Source organism: Parasteatoda tepidariorum, chromosome 10, assembly GCF_982258835.1.
Source record: "Parasteatoda tepidariorum strain Cologne lab strain chromosome 10, Ptep-v5.0, whole genome shotgun sequence".
Taxonomy (NCBI): domain Eukaryota; kingdom Metazoa; phylum Arthropoda; class Arachnida; order Araneae; family Theridiidae; genus Parasteatoda; species Parasteatoda tepidariorum.
The window spans coordinates 98824931-98845665 of record NC_141764.1 but is presented as its reverse complement, the minus strand read 5'-3'; the positions used below and the strand labels follow the sequence as shown (position 1 = coordinate 98845665).

General features: G+C 31.6%; 1 protein-coding gene across 6 annotated transcripts in view; it reads left to right on the top strand.

The window, feature by feature from the left end:
• LOC107437769 (uncharacterized) overlaps positions 1-20735 on the top strand; it is a 66831-nt gene that overhangs the window by 30039 nt on the left and 16057 nt on the right. For 2 of the 6 annotated variants that reach the window (XM_071184329.2, XM_071184330.2), the window contains exon 2: positions 19840-19947. The gene's annotated coding sequence lies outside the window, so the exon portion shown is untranslated. Of the gene's footprint in view, positions 1-7646; positions 8034-19482; positions 19764-19839; positions 19948-20735 lie in introns of those variants that run through there. The other 4 variants (XM_016049865.4, XM_016049868.4, XM_087153466.1 and 1 more) reach the window with 4 other exon arrangements.

Sequence of the window (20735 nt, the reverse complement as noted above, 5' to 3'; positions counted from 1 at the left end):
TGTAGTGTGACTGTAGACTAGGATCAATTAAAGATTAAAAAACACGAGATCCTGGAGAGGTGTTGGAGGCAATGGAAGCGTTGAGTGGATGAATAACACTTTGAATTAAAACAAGTTAGTTAACCTGATTAATAGAGTTAATCTGAATGTAGTGTGACTGTAGACTAGGATCAATTAAAGATTAAAAAACACGAGATCCTGGAGAGGTGTTGGAGGCAATGGAAGCGTTGAGTGGATGAATAACACTTTGAATTAAAACAAGTTAGTTAACCTGATTAATAGAGTTAATCTGAATGTAGTGTGACTGTAGACTAGGATCAATTAAAGATTAAAAAACACGAGATCCTGGAGAGGTGTTGGAGGCAATGGAAGCGTTGAGTGGATGAATAACACTTTGAATTAAAACAAGTTAGTTAACCTGATTAATAGAGTTAATCTGAATGTAGTGTGACTGTAGACTAGGATCAATTAAAGATTAAAAAACACGAGATCCTGGAGAGGTGTTGGAGGCAATGGAAGCGTTGAGTGGATGAATAACACTTTGAATTAAAACAAGTTAGTTAACCTGATTAATAGAGTTAATCTGAATGTAGTGTGACTGTAGACTAGGATCAATTAAAGATTAAAAAACACGAGATCCTGGAGAGGTGTTGGAGGCAATGGAAGCGTTGAGTGGATGAATAACACTTTGAATTAAAACAAGTTAGTTAACCTGATTAATAGAGTTAATCTGAATGTAGTGTGACTGTAGACTAGGATCAATTAAAGATTAAAAAACACGAGATCCTGGAGAGGTGTTGGAGGCAATGGAAGCGTTGAGTGGATGAATAACACTTTGAATTAAAACAAGTTAGTTAACCTGATTAATAGAGTTAATCTGAATGTAGTGTGACTGTAGACTAGGATCAATTAAAGATTAAAAAACACGAGATCCTGGAGAGGTGTTGGAGGCAATGGAAGCGTTGAGTGGATGAATAACACTTTGAATTAAAACAAGTTAGTTAACCTGATTAATAGAGTTAATCTGAATGTAGTGTGACTGTAGACTAGGATCAATTAAAGATTAAAAAACACGAGATCCTGGAGAGGTGTTGGAGGCAATGGAAGCGTTGAGTGGATGAATAACACTTTGAATTAAAACAAGTTAGTTAACCTGATTAATAGAGTTAATCTGAATGTAGTGTGACTGTAGACTAGGATCAATTAAAGATTAAAAAACACGAGATCCTGGAGAGGTGTTGGAGGCAATGGAAGCGTTGAGTGGATGAATAACACTTTGAATTAAAACAAGTTAGTTAACCTGATTAATAGAGTTAATCTGAATGTAGTGTGACTGTAGACTAGGATCAATTAAAGATTAAAAAACACGAGATCCTGGAGAGGTGTTGGAGGCAATGGAAGCGTTGAGTGGATGAATAACACTTTGAATTAAAACAAGTTAGTTAACCTGATTAATAGAGTTAATCTGAATGTAGTGTGACTGTAGACTAGGATCAATTAAAGATTAAAAAACACGAGATCCTGGAGAGGTGTTGGAGGCAATGGAAGCGTTGAGTGGATGAATAACACTTTGAATTAAAACAAGTTAGTTAACCTGATTAATAGAGTTAATCTGAATGTAGTGTGACTGTAGACTAGGATCAATTAAAGATTAAAAAACACGAGATCCTGGAGAGGTGTTGGAGGCAATGGAAGCGTTGAGTGGATGAATAACACTTTGAATTAAAACAAGTTAGTTAACCTGATTAATAGAGTTAATCTGAATGTAGTGTGACTGTAGACTAGGATCAATTAAAGATTAAAAAACACGAGATCCTGGAGAGGTGTTGGAGGCAATGGAAGCGTTGAGTGGATGAATAACACTTTGAATTAAAACAAGTTAGTTAACCTGATTAATAGAGTTAATCTGAATGTAGTGTGACTGTAGACTAGGATCAATTAAAGATTAAAAAACACGAGATCCTGGAGAGGTGTTGGAGGCAATGGAAGCGTTGAGTGGATGAATAACACTTTGAATTAAAACAAGTTAGTTAACCTGATTAATAGAGTTAATCTGAATGTAGTGTGACTGTAGACTAGGATCAATTAAAGATTAAAAAACACGAGATCCTGGAGAGGTGTTGGAGGCAATGGAAGCGTTGAGTGGATGAATAACACTTTGAATTAAAACAAGTTAGTTAACCTGATTAATAGAGTTAATCTGAATGTAGTGTGACTGTAGACTAGGATCAATTAAAGATTAAAAAACACGAGATCCTGGAGAGGTGTTGGAGGCAATGGAAGCGTTGAGTGGATGAATAACACTTTGAATTAAAACAAGTTAGTTAACCTGATTAATAGAGTTAATCTGAATGTAGTGTGACTGTAGACTAGGATCAATTAAAGATTAAAAAACACGAGATCCTGGAGAGGTGTTGGAGGCAATGGAAGCGTTGAGTGGATGAATAACACTTTGAATTAAAACAAGTTAGTTAACCTGATTAATAGAGTTAATCTGAATGTAGTGTGACTGTAGACTAGGATCAATTAAAGATTAAAAAACACGAGATCCTGGAGAGGTGTTGGAGGCAATGGAAGCGTTGAGTGGATGAATAACACTTTGAATTAAAACAAGTTAGTTAACCTGATTAATAGAGTTAATCTGAATGTAGTGTGACTGTAGACTAGGATCAATTAAAGATTAAAAAACACGAGATCCTGGAGAGGTGTTGGAGGCAATGGAAGCGTTGAGTGGATGAATAACACTTTGAATTAAAACAAGTTAGTTAACCTGATTAATAGAGTTAATCTGAATGTAGTGTGACTGTAGACTAGGATCAATTAAAGATTAAAAAACACGAGATCCTGGAGAGGTGTTGGAGGCAATGGAAGCGTTGAGTGGATGAATAACACTTTGAATTAAAACAAGTTAGTTAACCTGATTAATAGAGTTAATCTGAATGTAGTGTGACTGTAGACTAGGATCAATTAAAGATTAAAAAACACGAGATCCTGGAGAGGTGTTGGAGGCAATGGAAGCGTTGAGTGGATGAATAACACTTTGAATTAAAACAAGTTAGTTAACCTGATTAATAGAGTTAATCTGAATGTAGTGTGACTGTAGACTAGGATCAATTAAAGATTAAAAAACACGAGATCCTGGAGAGGTGTTGGAGGCAATGGAAGCGTTGAGTGGATGAATAACACTTTGAATTAAAACAAGTTAGTTAACCTGATTAATAGAGTTAATCTGAATGTAGTGTGACTGTAGACTAGGATCAATTAAAGATTAAAAAACACGAGATCCTGGAGAGGTGTTGGAGGCAATGGAAGCGTTGAGTGGATGAATAACACTTTGAATTAAAACAAGTTAGTTAACCTGATTAATAGAGTTAATCTGAATGTAGTGTGACTGTAGACTAGGATCAATTAAAGATTAAAAAACACGAGATCCTGGAGAGGTGTTGGAGGCAATGGAAGCGTTGAGTGGATGAATAACACTTTGAATTAAAACAAGTTAGTTAACCTGATTAATAGAGTTAATCTGAATGTAGTGTGACTGTAGACTAGGATCAATTAAAGATTAAAAAACACGAGATCCTGGAGAGGTGTTGGAGGCAATGGAAGCGTTGAGTGGATGAATAACACTTTGAATTAAAACAAGTTAGTTAACCTGATTAATAGAGTTAATCTGAATGTAGTGTGACTGTAGACTAGGATCAATTAAAGATTAAAAAACACGAGATCCTGGAGAGGTGTTGGAGGCAATGGAAGCGTTGAGTGGATGAATAACACTTTGAATTAAAACAAGTTAGTTAACCTGATTAATAGAGTTAATCTGAATGTAGTGTGACTGTAGACTAGGATCAATTAAAGATTAAAAAACACGAGATCCTGGAGAGGTGTTGGAGGCAATGGAAGCGTTGAGTGGATGAATAACACTTTGAATTAAAACAAGTTAGTTAACCTGATTAATAGAGTTAATCTGAATGTAGTGTGACTGTAGACTAGGATCAATTAAAGATTAAAAAACACGAGATCCTGGAGAGGTGTTGGAGGCAATGGAAGCGTTGAGTGGATGAATAACACTTTGATGAATTAAAGCAAATTAGTTAACCTGATTAATAGAGTTAATCTGAATATAGTGTAATTGTAAACTAGGATCAATTAAAGGTATAAAAACATGAGACTGTGGAAGAAAATAGGTATAAGAGACAGTTGTAGAGCTGATTAAATGAATATATTCTGAATGACATTTTAATGAATTTTAGCAAATTCGTTACGCTGATTAATAATTGAATTAATCTGAATATAGTGTCATTGTAGACTATGAACAATTATAGGTTTAAAAACATGGACGAACATAGTGTGGGTATAAGAGATAATTGAAGAGATGATTGGATGAGTGTTCTAAATGGACAGTTGTAAATGGTGTATGTCCGAAATATTTGTTATATCCTATTTGATATTAATTTATTCGTTGATATTATTATATGTATTCGATATTTTAATATCTGCTGAGGATAAATTAGGAGAAACAACAGTATTCGGAGTGCCTGTTAAATGCGCACTGGGCACTTGACCTTTAAAAAAACATTAGTGTAGGGCATATCGGGCAAATGTATACCGGGCAGTGGCGTTTAACTAGACCTAGAATATATTTCGGACATTTACCAAAGCGACTCTATCAACATTCACCGGTGAAAGTTAACAACCAACAATTTCGGCCATTCTACGTTAACTTATATAAAACAAATTGTTAGGTATATAATTTGAATGGAATATTTATAAGTCAATTGCTTCACAGGATTGCATATTTTTAGAACACAAAAAGAATACTATAATTTAAGGTGATAACCAGCAAATCTAGACAAATATACATTAATGTCTAATCAATACATAAATATCCAATGAACTAGCTAAAGGAGCTAGTTTTACAAAGCAATGCGGAGGGAACTGTGAACACACTTCTTTTCGGATTGTTCCATTGGTACTGGAGTAGTAGAGCCTTCTAGTTGCTTAAAAATTATTTTAATCGGAGTAACACACTCTATCTATAGTTAGTATCTAGCAGTCGCATGTCGCTTTCATGTTCGTATGTTCTCATATGTTTGTTTTGGGAATAAATTTATCCTTATTATATCAATACATAGCATGAGCGATAAAATTGCATTGGAATTTCGTAATCTAGTCTGTCACGCCTGCATTAAAATAATCCATAAATTCTAATATATTCTGTTCAATTCAGAGAAAGCACTTTGTAAATCAAGCTTTGCATTGAGTACAAAGATTTATGCATGAATGAAATGAAGAATAAATTCATAAGCGAAAAGCTTGAAGATTCTCGGATTAAATATGAATTGTAATGTACTCCTTTCAGTGCACATTTTTTCTTGAGATTTTTAACGAGTAATGTTTGTAAACTCTCAGTCAAAACTATTTATTCTCTAAACAAGACTTAGGCTAGGGGAATCTAAATATAAAATTATGGACTGTAAAAGTCACAGGTTCGTGTCTCATTTGTTTAGTGAAAAACTAAATAGCAAAACTAATATCGCATTATATTACATTTTCATAAATGCGGCCGAGTACATGCTTAAGTCAACTCTTTGTCAAGATGAAACAAAGCACAACTTACATAAGAAGGAAAATAAAAAAATAAAAAATACCCAGAGTTTAGGTGTGATTCGAACCTACTGACTCTAATGTTTTACTAGTATTGACAAAATACGGATGACTGGCACCTACTGAGATTCCTGTTATGATTTTGTTTAAAATTGAAGGGCTCGAACAATATAATAACAACCCGCACTTTGAAAATGTACAGAAAAGCGTTATTATGAGAGATTGAGGTGAAAAATACTAAGATTCCTATGCACACAATAAACTGACTATGAACAGGCATTAAGTTTCTTCAGTATGGGAATTCTATGAATTTTTTAATGCACCCATCTGAAAACAATACTATGGAAAATTTTGATGAAAAAATTTTACTTTTGATGAAAGTGTAGCTTATATCACCCCATGCACTTGTGTGCCATTTGTTCTCACCCAGGGTGGTTCTTCGGTGAATTGGGAGCTGCTATGTAGTTAAAATTCCAGAAACTTGCAAAGTTCCTAGTTGGAAACTTCACTATACAATTTGAAGTGAGCATGTGACCTTTGAAAAAATTGCGGTTTGTATTGCTCCAGTTGTGCGCGATTTGTCTGTAAGCGCTTGGGATAGGATCAAAATTGTGATGGCATGTCCTCGTATCGTCCTCCGGGATGTTTCCCAGACCGTCGCCAATAGCCCATTGTGCTACTCTAGTGCGACGTAAATGAACTACAACAACATTGGATTGAATTTTGGGATTTTCATTGCCTTGGGCACGAATCTGTCATGTCGTGGATAATCATTAGGTTACCTGGGCCAGTAACATTGAACTATAATCTGTTTGTTTTAGTGTTTTGTAGAAGGAACGGCTTGCAAGCCCGATTCAAAATTTGATTCTTCTGATTTCTCAGCGTTATAATGATTGTCCATACATAAATAATAAAAAAACTAAAGATTAGCCCCTTGAGGACCGCGATAATATAAACGTGATCGTGCGATTCTCACTTTACGATTCATGGTATCCTATATAAAATGAGCTTTTCTGATTCCACCGGCCCAAGATCAACGGTCGTCATCTCAAAACAGTACCCTCGTTTCACATCTCGTAATAGTACGCATCTTCAGTACATATAAACTCGGACTTTGTGAAGCGCTTCTTTCGTTTTTCGTCCGTCCTCAGGGGGTTAATAAAAAATACCGAATTGTTTTAACGAATTATCGTTTACTAAAACTCAAGTCCCACAGTGGACTGATCGTAAAGACACGGTTTCCAGTTAGAGCACCGAAGTCAAGCATCACTGCGGTCAGTAAGCGGGTGGGTGAACGCTTTGATCAATTTGCGATGGGACCGAGGGTGTCTGGTATTGATCTTCGTTATACTGTTCTATCATAAAGTACACGACTGTAAGAGCAGATCTTCAGATTACCGAAACGGGGTTGCCATCCCCTCTGCAGAGGATCAAAATTGTGATAGCATGTCCTCGGATCAACTTCAGGGATGTTTCCCAGACCGTCACCAATAGCCATTGTGCAGCTCTAGTGTAGTTAGGTAGTAACTTTATTAACGTCGCACTAGAGCTGCACACTGAGCTATGGGTGATGGTCTGGGAAACATCCCTGAAGTTGATCCGAGCACATGCCATCACGATTTTGATCCTCTGCAGAGCGGATGGCTCCCTTGATTTTGTACCCCGATGATTTGTGCGTGAAGTCGAGCACGCTACGGTTCAACAATTTAACGCGGACCGATACCGCGCATCTTCGGTCCCTACTCAGGCTGATCGAAGTGGTCACCCACTCACTCACTGACCACAGTCAGTGATGCTTGACTTCGGTGTTATATTGTGAACCGGGTCTCTTTACGATCACCCCACTGCGGAACGCTCTAGTATGAAAACAATTAAAATTTTAAATATTCGTCGCACTCGCACTTATCCGATTTTATCATGATTAATAAACAATAATAATAATAATAATAAAAAAAGATAATAAGTTTAATTCGAAATCACTTTTCACGCGACATCAAAGTTTTCGAAGAAATCGTGACCTTGGCAATGTCATTATGGAATTTAAATCGCCGTATTACATTTTCAAGTTCAAAAGAAAAGAAAAAAGAAGAAGAAGAAAAAAAAAAAGAGTTCAATTCGTGTGACGTCATACCCATGTATTATATTTTCCTCTATGGGTTCTTACCAGTCGCGAACATAGAGAGAGAGAGAGTGCTCTGAAATATTTTGTGAGTCAGTTTGCAAGGAAACGGACGCTCGCTTTCTGACAGCCGACGGATCACGTGGTTTGAAGGGGGGAAGTTGCCGATTAATCTTAGCGCTTTCAAACAACATTTATTATTAGTGAGTGAGAAAAATCGGAAATAAAAAACTTCCGTCCAGATTTTGATGATTCCGGCTTTAACTCGGACTACCGGACCTTTTCTCAAACAACCTCGCTCGATTATTATGTAAGTAATTAATTTGTTTTTAATTGCAAATGAATGCATGTTCAACAATGAATTTTTTTCTATTATTTAATGAAATATAGTTTATTTCTATGGGAATTCTGATTTACATGTTATTGATAACAGTAGTTGATTGGCTTAAAAAATCGAACTATTTCAGTTTGTAATTTATTGAAACTTTAGTTTGTTCCTATCGAAAAACATGATTAGCATGTTATTACAGTATCAATTATTGAAATGATCAAAAATTACAACGTTCAATTTGTAATTTATTACAATTTTTCTTGTATTCGTGGGAAAATCTGTTTAGCATGAAGTAAAACTAGTTCAATTACTAGTTCTTTTATTGAAATTTTACTTTGTTCCTGTAAAAAAAAAACATGATTAGCATGTTATTACACCATTAACGAATAAATGTATTAAAAATTTAACTAGTTGTATATAATTGAAATTTGTTTATCTGTTGAAAAACCCAATTATCATGAATAAAGCTAGTTCCATTTTTAATTTATTGAAAGGTTAGTTGTTCAGAAAATGTTTGCAATTTATTACGTTCGTCATAAAATTAAAGTACAAGCTGAAATCTGGATGAATTTAGTTATCATTTTATTAATAATGTAGAATTTTTGTTTATCGAAAAATTTGCGGGTTTTGTCAGTATTATAAATTGTGAAGTACAAATAAAACAATAAAAAAATAATAAATAGTTAAGTCAAATATCAATCGTGTACTTTTCATTTTAATTTTTTCAACCTAATTTCGGTCTATCTAATCTCAAAATTCCTACTCATTGATTAGATAAGTAATTAAGTGATTCGTGGGACTCTTTTATTTTCAATTTCAAAATTGTAATTAGATCTTAGTATATAATCACTATATACTTGAAATTTCTTTAATAATAAAATATAAGCATGTATTTCAATTATTAAGAAACAAATTATATTCTAACTAATATCCAAATTATTGTTCATTATTGATTTTGAAACTTCTAACTAATCCTCTTTTTTGTCCTCTTGTTACGTAAAACGTAATTAACCTTTTCTCTGAAGTGATATATTAAGAAATTTTATCAAATTCAATAATTTTCATTTAGTTATTCTACTGTAAACCGATGCTGTTTATTGTATATTAGTATATTGTACCTCCCAAAGGTACTTGTAAAGAATTTTGTCAAAATTGGAAGTTCTAATAAGTTATTATACTGTAAACCAACGTATATTTGTTGTATGTACCTTAACGAAGGTAAACAATGTACCTTTGTTGTAAAAAGAGCATAGTGCCTTTCAAAAGTGCACATGATGAATTTTGGTTAAATTGGAAATTTTACCAAAATTTGTTTTAAAATCCTAAATTTTGTTAAAATTCTAATTTTTATAACAATTTTATACCGAAAATGCGAACAATTAAGTAGTGAACCTAAAAGTTCTATATGAAAAGAATTGTTTTTAGGTTATTATAACTTAAATAGATGCACTCCGTGTTTTTTTTTAAATACTAAATAGTACCTTCCTTAAAATTTTACACGATGAAGAGGAATTTTATTAAAATAATAAATTCTGGCAAGTTATCGTACCGATGTACTATATATTTTATCGTGCATTGAGATGAGTGCTTAAAAAACTTTAAAAATTATATAAAAATCAAGTTTAAGTTGTTATGATATAAATCAATACATTATATTTCATCGTATAGTAGTGCTCCTTAAAATTACCAAAAATTAAATAATTAGTTCCTGATGTTGATTCTGTATGTTGAAACTTGACACTTTAAACTTCATATAAAAAGGTTTTTTTTTTCTAAAATTTTAATTTCTGATATAACAATTTTACTTTCTAGTATTTTAACCAAAACGTGGTTCAAACTAAGGTAAACAACGTTAACGAGCACAAAAATATTAATTATGGTTATTATGTTTGTTTAAAGTTAAGTTTTAAAGATCCAGTCAAATTATTAATATATTTAAAGATCGTGGTGAAAACACTCAACCCCCCCCCCCTAACTCATAACTTTCTAAATTTCGATAGGAAACTATTTTCTTGTTTATGCGGCCATCTGTCTATAACTTTAAGAGAATAAGGAGGCTTTATTTATATAAATGTGGGTAAACAGTAAAGGTTAGCGTGTGGACAATAAGAGAAGCTGACACTGGGGAGCTATTCAAGTATAAAGTTAAAGTTTATGACCCATTCTTTATATTAGATAAATTTTTGAAAAATCCTCTCTCTATCCCTTCGCTCAAAAATGATCGAAAAAATCAATTTAATTTCCGGTAATAAGCTAAATGAATTTCTTTTTATAATCAATCTTAGTCCTAAAAATATTTTAACATAACCAGAAAACACCCCTATGTATTCCTTCGTTTCCTTGTTAGTAGCAAAAGTATTCACATAAAATGTTCGATGCTATCTTTTAATGGATTAAATAAAGATTAATAAGCTTCTTGATCGAAAAAGGAAAATATTTAAACTAAGAAACTGATTTAGGATTAAAGAATATTCTTCAATCTATAAATTGAAGGAGTAGGATTGAACGTATCGCAATTTTCACTTTTATCGCTATCGGCATTCTTGTGTGACATAAAAACTGAGTCACTTTCACCGGTAGTTGAGCAAATTATTCTTATTCATTGGAGTCGACCTTCTGAAACTAGTTTCTGAAAACAAAACGACTTTGAAAAAAAAGAACCAATTAATCGTGATTGGGATGATCTCTCTTCTCTCTCAAAACTGGATCTCTGTTTACAAAATAGAATTACAAAAAAAGAACACATTATAAACACATCCGTTGCGTTTTAACATACACAAAAGTATTCATTTAATATCTGTAAAAATATAGAAATTAACCAGGAAAAATGTTTTTTACGTTGGCTTCATTTCAACGTATTTTTAACCGCTTAATAATCTGATTTATTTTGGCGGAAGAATTGTTAATTCATTTCATTTCCAATTTTCTCGAAAATTTAAGGATTTTAAATAAAGAATAATGAAGAATCTTATTTTATTAACATTATTAAACCACTTAAAAATCTGCTAGAATACTCATCAAACCATTTAATTTTATTTTACAAGAACATTTAAGAATAAATGTTTATTTTCCTAGAATAATTATTGAACTTTTTAATAATCATTTAGTATTATATTATTTCACTTATTTCTTCACTTATCACTTTATTTTGCTTCACGATTTATTACCCCCCCCCCCCCAAATAAATAGGTTTATTTTGTCTAAAGATTTATTAAACCACTTATTTGATTGCACGTCAGGGACAGATATTAAAATTTTTGTGTGTGTGTATCTTTAAATAAGAATAATTTTTGTGTTAACAGTTAGTCAAACATATATAAAAAATATTCAGATTTACAAAAATGTTTGAGCAAAAAGTGTTGATAATTAATACTTTTAATTATTTTGCGTACCTCAAGTGAGGGGACAAAATAGGAGAATAGCCCATTAAATGATCAGAAGATTCAAATGAGGATATATACTTTGTGCTATTTATGAATAAAGGTAAACAACGTGAATAAACCATTGTTTTCAGTTTGTGTTTTACCATATTTCTATTTTATTCACGTTGTTTATGTTTTTCTTAATTAAAAGATTGACTTTAAGAAAGACTTTTCGTTCGCTTTTGTGAATATTTTTAATTTTTCTTTCTTCGTTATATTTGTTAAGGTTCTGGTTTTTGTTTTAGCAAACTTTAGGCATTCAACATCACAATGTTATTTTTAAAAATAACTATACTGTAACTAACAATACTATACAATAACTATACAATAACTAACTGTCGAACTATAATTTGGATTTTTTTTTAATTCAAAAACTTAGAGCAGCAAATTTAAACTAAAAAACTTTTTATTTCGGGTAGATAATTTAACTCTCTAAGCCTGTCTGAATTTATGAAATATACTTTTATTTCTTTGTTCAAATCTACGTAAAACCCAGCATGTTTACAAATGATTTTGACGCAGAAATGTTTTTAAAAATAGATGAAAATTGTACGATCTCTTAGAATAAATTACTTTTTAAACATACGAATTGAAAAATTGTTTAAAAAAATTGTTTTTTTTTGGGGGGGGGGCCTGGAATAAGAACTAGTATACGACGTGCTATGTATCCCATTTTGATTCTATGAGCTTTTAGTTTTATTTTGAGCTGTTCTTCCAACAATTGTAAATTTCTTTATTTTTTTTACTTTTTTTGCGACAATTTTCTAATAAAGTTTTTTTCTTATTAAATAACAAAGTAAAATCTCATCCGAATTGAATTTCAAGTAGAATACTGCAATTTTAGGTTCCAACAATATTTTTTAAACTTTAAATGAAAACGTTAACTAATACTTGAAGTAACCTTTATAATACCAAATTTATATTTATTATTTCACTTTTGTGAGGTTATCTTAAAATCAAATTAAGTTATTAGAACTCGAAAACTTTTAAACTAACTAGAGTATACAAATCTCCACTGGAGTTCCTTTTGTTTCCAATTGTTATTTGAGGACTACATACAGAATTTACCGCAAGACAAAATTTTGATTACTTTGAGTGAGCTCCAATTTTAGCGAGTGTTCTTTGCTATATGACAATAAAATTTTAAAGTTTCTTAACGTTGTATTTAGAAACTGTGTCACCAAGGAAAATGAAAAAGCCTTAGTTTAAGTGTCTTACACTTGAACTGCGCTGTATATATAATCCTCTGGGCTTTAGAACAGAGAAAAAACTGAAATATTTTAAGTTATTAAACTTTTTTTAAAAAAACATAGCGAATTAGGCGACATTTTTCCAACTTAAAGAAAATTATCAAAATTACTGCCTTATTCTTAGTTTTTGCAAATTTTGCAGCATTGAAGGAAGTTTTTAAACTTTAAAAAATTAGACCACAGACGCTTTTCATTTTTACAAAACTGTGTCTTTTCTCCGTATTGGAGTTTTGCTCCATTTTAAAAATAACCGTAGACAGCGCTAGCTTTAGATAAGCTAAACTTGACCTAACTGTTATGAGTAACAGTTGAAAACTCACAGCAATTATAAAAACAGCGTATTATTCGCAAATATTCACCTATTTCATAATCATTTTGGACACATTATTGACAAAGGGAAACAGACTAGAAAACTGAACTAGAGCTGTGGATGCAAGCTTTTGATAACAATAAAATAAATTTTCTGATTGTTATAACAATAATTTATACCGATATTATATCTAAAATAGTTTATCGTCCATCAAAATTTCGACCTTTTTCTAACAAGCAAGAGTACTAACATTTTACCTCGAATTTTAGTGTGCGCGTGTCAATACATGTTACAATTGTTTTCTAAATGCTGCAATCCAAAATGTATCAATATTTTATCGTCCATCGGAATGTTTATTACTTACAGACATTAACTGAAATATAATTAGTATGAAAGAAAAAGAACGAAAAATAAACATTTAAAACAAAATATTCAAATATGAAGAAAGAGAATTTTTGTCAGAACTAAAACAAAAAAAACAATGAGCGCATCACTTTCGCTATGGATTTACATCACCGCTAATTTATTTTCGCGAGCAAAAATAGGAAAAATGAAGTATTTTCAAGAGTTATTTATAACATGTTTTTTCTTCTTTGTAGTAAAATGTCCAAGAAATGTGTCAGTGAACTTTATCTATTAAATACGTACGATAAAATTCAGATAAAGTTGACCAAAAATATTGGATTGATTTTTATTGGATTGGATTCATTGATAATATAGCCTAATTGGCAAATATTAGTAGCTTTTTATTTATTTATTTAGTTTTTGCTCTTAAACTACAAATGTCAAATTACTTTCACTCAACCGGGGCAATGCTAGGCTTTTTTTTGTAGCTCTTTTAAAAAATAAGGTTTGGTTCCACAATTTAATTTAAGGTCAATTAACCAATTATTTAATCTTTGATAGTATATAATAAAAATACAATTTTCATAAATATTCATTGTTAACGCTTATTTTATTAAAATATACATAGCTTAGTTTTATAACTTTATCTGGATTTTATTGTATTGATTATTTATTTAATAGCGAAATAAAGTTGACTATGATATTCCTTAGTCATTTCACAACAGAAAAAAGCATTTTAAAAGTAACTCTTTAAAATATTTTTTCACGAGTTACTTTTAAATTCTAATTTTTGACCTCGAAAATCTATTTTCATCTCACTGTATACCGCAAAATTCTGCAGAGTTTCAAAGGGTTGATAAGTATGTTTGAGGTATAACAAATATAAATTTATAACCTCCTTTTCAGTCTATGCGAAAAGTGTAGTCTTTATAAATTTTTATTAAAATAAATTTGCTACCTCTATTATTAATGTGCCTCCTAAACTATTAGAAAAACATGCCATAAGTTGCTGGAATTCCTCCAAAACCAGAATATTCATGAAACTTCAGAAACTTTAACTGTTTCCAAAAATTCAGAAATTGATTCCGAAATTTCTTAAACACATTGATTAGACAAACTTAATTTTATTTTTTACAATTTAGCGAAAGTTGTTGCTTTTATTTTACAAAATTTAAGATTGAAAGCTTTTAAAAGATGTAAATCATTCTAAATGAATCTGCAGATAAACTGTTATTTCAATGCTCGCAATATGGCATAAACATTTTTTTAAACATCATTTTTAACCATCGCCTCTAAAAAATGATTTTTTTCCCTCCCATTTATTTGAAATTATCATGCTTCATAGAAGGAAAAATCGGAAATATTTCAATATCAATTACATAACGTTTTAATACCAAGGCTAAAATGCCTTTTTCATTTGACTTTTTTTTAGTGTATGCGTTGTAGAAAAATGAAAAAAAAATATGAACTTTGTTATCTGCATTAATAATATTTAATTATATCGTGACAAATAATTTGAGCAAGGTTAGATAAAAAAGCAAATCAATGCTTACTTATTTTGACCGTTATTTTAATGTATAGAAAACAATCTTACAGTTGCTGGAAGTAATAAACGAATCAACTTAATTTAAAACTGTTGCCGAAAGGTGTTCCGTAGTTCCTTAGGGTTCCGTAGATAGGTTACAGGGGTTCCGATAGTTTTAGCACTTCATTTAACAGATTGTTTTTTTGAACCTGTAATTATATTTATATTCAAATCAATAATTTCTTTTAGTTTTGTGAAATTTAATAAAATGCTACAAAAAAAAGCAATATATTTTTAAAAAATAATGAAATGGATATGCATTCATAGTCAATAGCTTCTTCCAATCTAACTTTTTCAATTCAAAATAAAACTAAATTCAACAATAAAAAGTTTCCCTGATAACCACTCAACTTTCTTGTTTGCATTGCAACGCAAATCATAATTCAGCTTATTTTATTACTTTTAAGATTATACCAGAGGCGTAAGTAACACACCCGCTACCCTCTCGGCGTGGCGAGGCTCACGATCATATAGGCAACTATACACTATATGATAAGATTTTTTTTTTAAATCTGAAATTTTGAATTACGCATTTAATTTTTTCTGAGGTTATTCTCAGATTTCCAAGTGTTTCTTAAAGTCCCGATCTTTTTAATACGATGTAAGACTATCGTGCATACTAATCACTTTTGACATGCTTTGTTTGCCGATTTCATCGCTAACCAAAGATTTTTTTTTAATTGCTCTATCAACAGTTGTTGCTTGTTATGGCTTTTCCATAGGGTTTCGTAAATCCGGTATTATATATCCGGTATCCGGCAAGCGATTTTCTAATTAGGCATTTTGATCATTATTTTTGTCCATGTTTTTTTTTCAGTTCTATTTCCATTTTTTTTAAAAAATTCCAATTTTTTATACAATATTACAAAACGCAAAATTAGAATGTGAGTTTTAAACTGTTACTGTTTTTTTTTTAGCTTTATTTCTAATTTTTGGTAGTTTAAACCACCTGCCGTCAACATATTTAGATACTTATTGGGCACGTAGCCCTTCATTCAAAAAGGTTGTACAACCTACTATATGAATTTCAATGCAAAGATTTTTATATTTTTGGAAATATTTTTTTTATCTGCTTTAAAAATAAAAATCTTTAAACTTTTAAAGCATTGTAAGATAATGAATTATTTCGTCGTATTAAGACAAATTTCATTTCAATGTAGTTAGTCAGTAAGTGTATGCAGAGTTCCAATTTAGTTTTTTTTCTTCTAAATTTTACCTTTTCATCGCAATTTAATTCTTTATCAATCAATATTGTAGCAATTTTAATTAAAATGTATAAATGTAAAATCAAATGAATAATTTAAAATTCTCGATTGTTTCTTCAGCGCCCGAGTTTCTTATTAAAATTTTAAAAAAATTATTTTAAGTCTCAGATGGGGCGCATTTATAATTTTTGCTGGGGGCAGACGTGAGTCTGCGCACTCCACTGGCTTATACACTTTTTTTTTATAACCGTTGTTGAACAGCCGACCCGAGTTTTGGGTTTACGACTACTAATGTTCAACTCCGTAGCCTTGTCATTTTCATCCCAATTCAGAAAACAAGGGAACTCCTGTATCAAGTATTGGGAGAAATTTGCCTTCGTGGAGGACATTTGCGTTACATTGAGAGGAAAATCACTAAACCCTCCCACTGTTAGCCTGACGGCAAGGGGACTCTAACCCATGATCAGTCTGTCACTGAGATTATTTTACGTCTGTTCTGTAGTCTGAGCAAGCTGAGTGCAGAATTCGTATCGACCCACCATCGCTGGGATTCGAACCCAGTTCACCTCATTAGAAAGCGAATGCTCTACCTTCTGAGCCACCACGGCACTTGGCTTATACATTCATCAGAAACACATACTGAACTAGACCGATTTACGGGTATTTAAACTAGTTGACTTTAAACTTAATTTTAAGCCATGCATTCGAATTTACATTGAAATGATAATGATATAGATCTTAAAAATGTATCCCATGAATATGCTGAGGATTTTTTATGTCTGCAACTAAAAATACCCAAATTGGAAATGATGTTATGAGGTTTAAAATAGAGTTATAAAAGTCCGCTACTGCTTAAAAAATTTAAACAAACTATGCTCTAGATCTAGAAACATGAAAGCTAACTGCAACATCAATTTTTAAAAAAATGAAATGTTTTTCCATATTTGAGAGTCATTATGAATATATTTGAGACTAGCACCATTATCAATGAAATGATATTACAGAAAACAAAAATAAAACCTAGACGTAAAGAAATTCGAAAGTGGCGCTTTACGGACCCTATATTAAAAGTGAATAAATATAGAATTCTGTCTCTCACAACTGGGCATCTGATCTGAGGAAAACAGGTAGAACGACCCAAACTAACGAGGGGCAGGATGTTGGAGAGAGAGGCTTGTAGGATGCAAGAGTGGTTGCAGGAAACAGTGGACTGAGAGCCTTATCTGCCACTGGAGAAATGATGAATAAAAACTCCATTCATCGCATTTTTAAAATAATTAGTCTTTAAATTGCTAATGAGCTTAATTGACAAAGTTGGTGGTCCACACAACAAAGGTAAGGTTCCAGGAAGGTTAAAGAATTCAAGAACTTATAAGTTTTTTTTATTATTTATTTTACAACAGTCATTAAACAACCGACCCAATTTTGGGTTTGAGACTACTAATGCTCAACTCCGTAGCCTTGCCAGTCCAGAAGACAAGGGAACTTCTGGATCAAGTATTATGGGAATTTTTTGCTTTCGTGAAGGACTTCTTGATGGAACTAACCCGCATTTGCTTTACATGGAGAGGAAAACTAGGAAGACCTCTTACGGTTAGCCTGACGGCAAGGGGACTCTAACCCATGATCCGTCTACAGCTGAGGATATTTTACGTCAGCACTGTGGTTAGTGTGAACCGGATGCGGAATTCGTATCGACCAGCCATCACTGGGATTCGAACCCGGTTCATCTAATTAAAAGCGCACTCTCTATCCCCTGAGCCACCTCGACTAGATCATATAATGTTAAAAAAATTGGGCACTGATATCTTCTGGAGCACATCTTTTCATATCTTCTGTTCTTGAGCACTCATATCTTCTGGAAACTAGTAATAGTGTAAGTTTCAATCACTTTTCGACCGCTACATGTTTGAGTTATTGGATTGTCATTTTTATCACCAAATTTATTGTCAATCAAAATTTAAACCAACTTTAACTCACTGGAGCACCCATCTCCTTTAAAGCTATATCCGGCGACAATGCTAGTTTAATTATCTTCTTTCAATGTGCTTGGGGAAAAAAATTTAATTGTGTTTTTGCGTCAGTCTTACTTTGTATTATTGATTTCGTTGCATTCTACATTAAAACGTTTATCGCATTGTCTGCTATTATGTCATCGAATCCTTCATCGAATCAATTTATTTCTGACTAAATTATTTAAGAGAATCGAATGTTCATTTGGTTTTAAATCGTTTCTGAACTGCATTAAATTCCACTTCACCAGCTCTTCCCAAAAAGTGTTCCATGGAACCCAAGGTTCTGGGGAAGCAATAGGTGGGCTCCGTGAGCTTTCCATTTTTTTTCTTTGTAAATCATTAATGAGTTTTGAAACCCGCCATTTAATCAAGAATACATTTAATATTTCATTTATTTTTAAAGAAATAATAATAAATGTCCGAACAAAAAAAATAAAAAATTTTTTGACGGAAACATTTTTTTTCTTATAAATTTAAAAAATATATAAATTATACAAAAATTAGTAATTATATAATATAGTAAGGTGCAATAGCAGGCCCCGCTCTATGCATTCACCACCTCGCCAAATGCAATAAAATTCCCAATTTGGCGAAAGTATCGTCGAATGATTTTTTTCCACTGGAAAGAAAAATATATATTTAACTAAATCCTCAAAATTACGTCGGAATGAATGTTTCTAAACAATTCAGCATTTTTTTAAATTAAATTATAGTCATTTTCGGTAGATGCTCCGCATAACCAATTAGAATTGGGTACAAATATGTAAACCTGAAACAATAGTTTTCTATAGGGAAAAATTAATGATAAATTTTTTTTAAAGATTTGGTATTTAGCGAAGACTTCTGAAAATTGGCGAATACTTTTTATGTTTGGCTAATCTACAGGCTAATAATAAGAAATCCTTAGCTCGGACCCTGACTAAAATTTCCCATTGAGCTTTTCAATTCAAAATAAAATAAATTCCTGTAAATTCAACGGTTTTACAACAAAAAATTTGATCTTAAAATTATTATTGATGAAACGATGAGAATTTCGTTCTACCCAAAAACTATTTTCAGAATAATCAGCCGGGCTTCTTCGGTTAATAAATTCTGAACTTGAGGGGGGGGGGGGTTCCACGGAAAGGTCAATCCTTACAGGGTTCCATAACCGAAAAGAAATTAGGAACCGCTACTCTAGACCCATAATGGCCAAAATATTTTACTTCAAACTATCGCAATCGCCGAACATTATCAGTTAATTTAATCAGATTAGCAAACTATCGAAACGCACTCTGGTCGAATGAAAGTAGGCATGGAATTTGGTTAGCCACAGTCCCTAGATTAACAATACCGATTGTTCTTCCGAATTATTCTTTTGAGTGTCTAATGAAATATTTTTATTAGAGCAGATATGTAAGAACAGTCTATCTGTCCCCACTGAGTCTCATTAGATAACCAATAAATCACTTTATTGTTAGAACGACATTGATGCCCGAGTACCTGTTATCATGTGTTATGTTCCGATAAGGCTCTTTAACACAATGCCGGTGAAGTGCCTTTGCTATAGTTAAAGAATCTATTGTTTCTATATTCATGTAAAAACTGATTAGATATACTTTTTTTTCATATTAAGTTACATGTATCTAAGGTATGGATTTTTATTTTTTGCAGATCGTTCCTGCTTTTAACAATTCCAGCTTTTATGGGCTTTATTGTAAATAAACATTGCGAACTGACAAGAATCGAGATGAAGTTGACGCTTTTGTTTAGTATTTAAATGTAAGTTTGTTTTGTATAGTACATGGCAATAGGTCAATACACTTTTTCAACATTTTTTTTTCCTCTATAGAGTTTATTTGTATGTTTTATACTACTTTTTATAGTTGATTTGAATTTGATATTTTTGAATTTGATTAAATTTGATTTTTATGATTTGTTGAATACGAACTGACACGGGTTCAAAATTGTTACTTTGCATCAGGATTTAAAAAAAATACTAAATATGGTAATAAAGTAAACTGAATTTTTTCTTTTTCTTAACAAATGATTTATATGTGATCGGCTTTGCCTTTATAATTTTACCAAATTATAAACTTGGATTATTTTCCACATCTGTTGAAACATTTCAAGGGTGAGTTTTAAGTGAGAATTTTTACGAAACATTTGTATGTAAAATCTGCCTTTTGCACGTCCATGAAACAAATTTTAAAAATAAAATTTAAATTTATTAAATCTCGTCAAAATATATTCTATATTGAATTTAACCTTTTTAAATTTTAATAACTTTAAGAACATAACTTGAACCCTCCTAGATTCAATAAAATTTTAAACATCCAAATTTATTTCAATATCATCAAATAACATCAACTTTTTTTTAGTTTTCAACTTGTTAAAAGTTAAAAAAAAAGCAGTAATAAATTATCATGTGTCATTTTATTGTTTAAAAAATGTTAAATTTATAATTTTTCGTGTCATTATTAAATCATTACTTTTCTTAACATTTTACGTGAACGAATTTAAAATTTTACATAATTAGACACTATTTTAAAAAAGACGAGCTTCGAGAA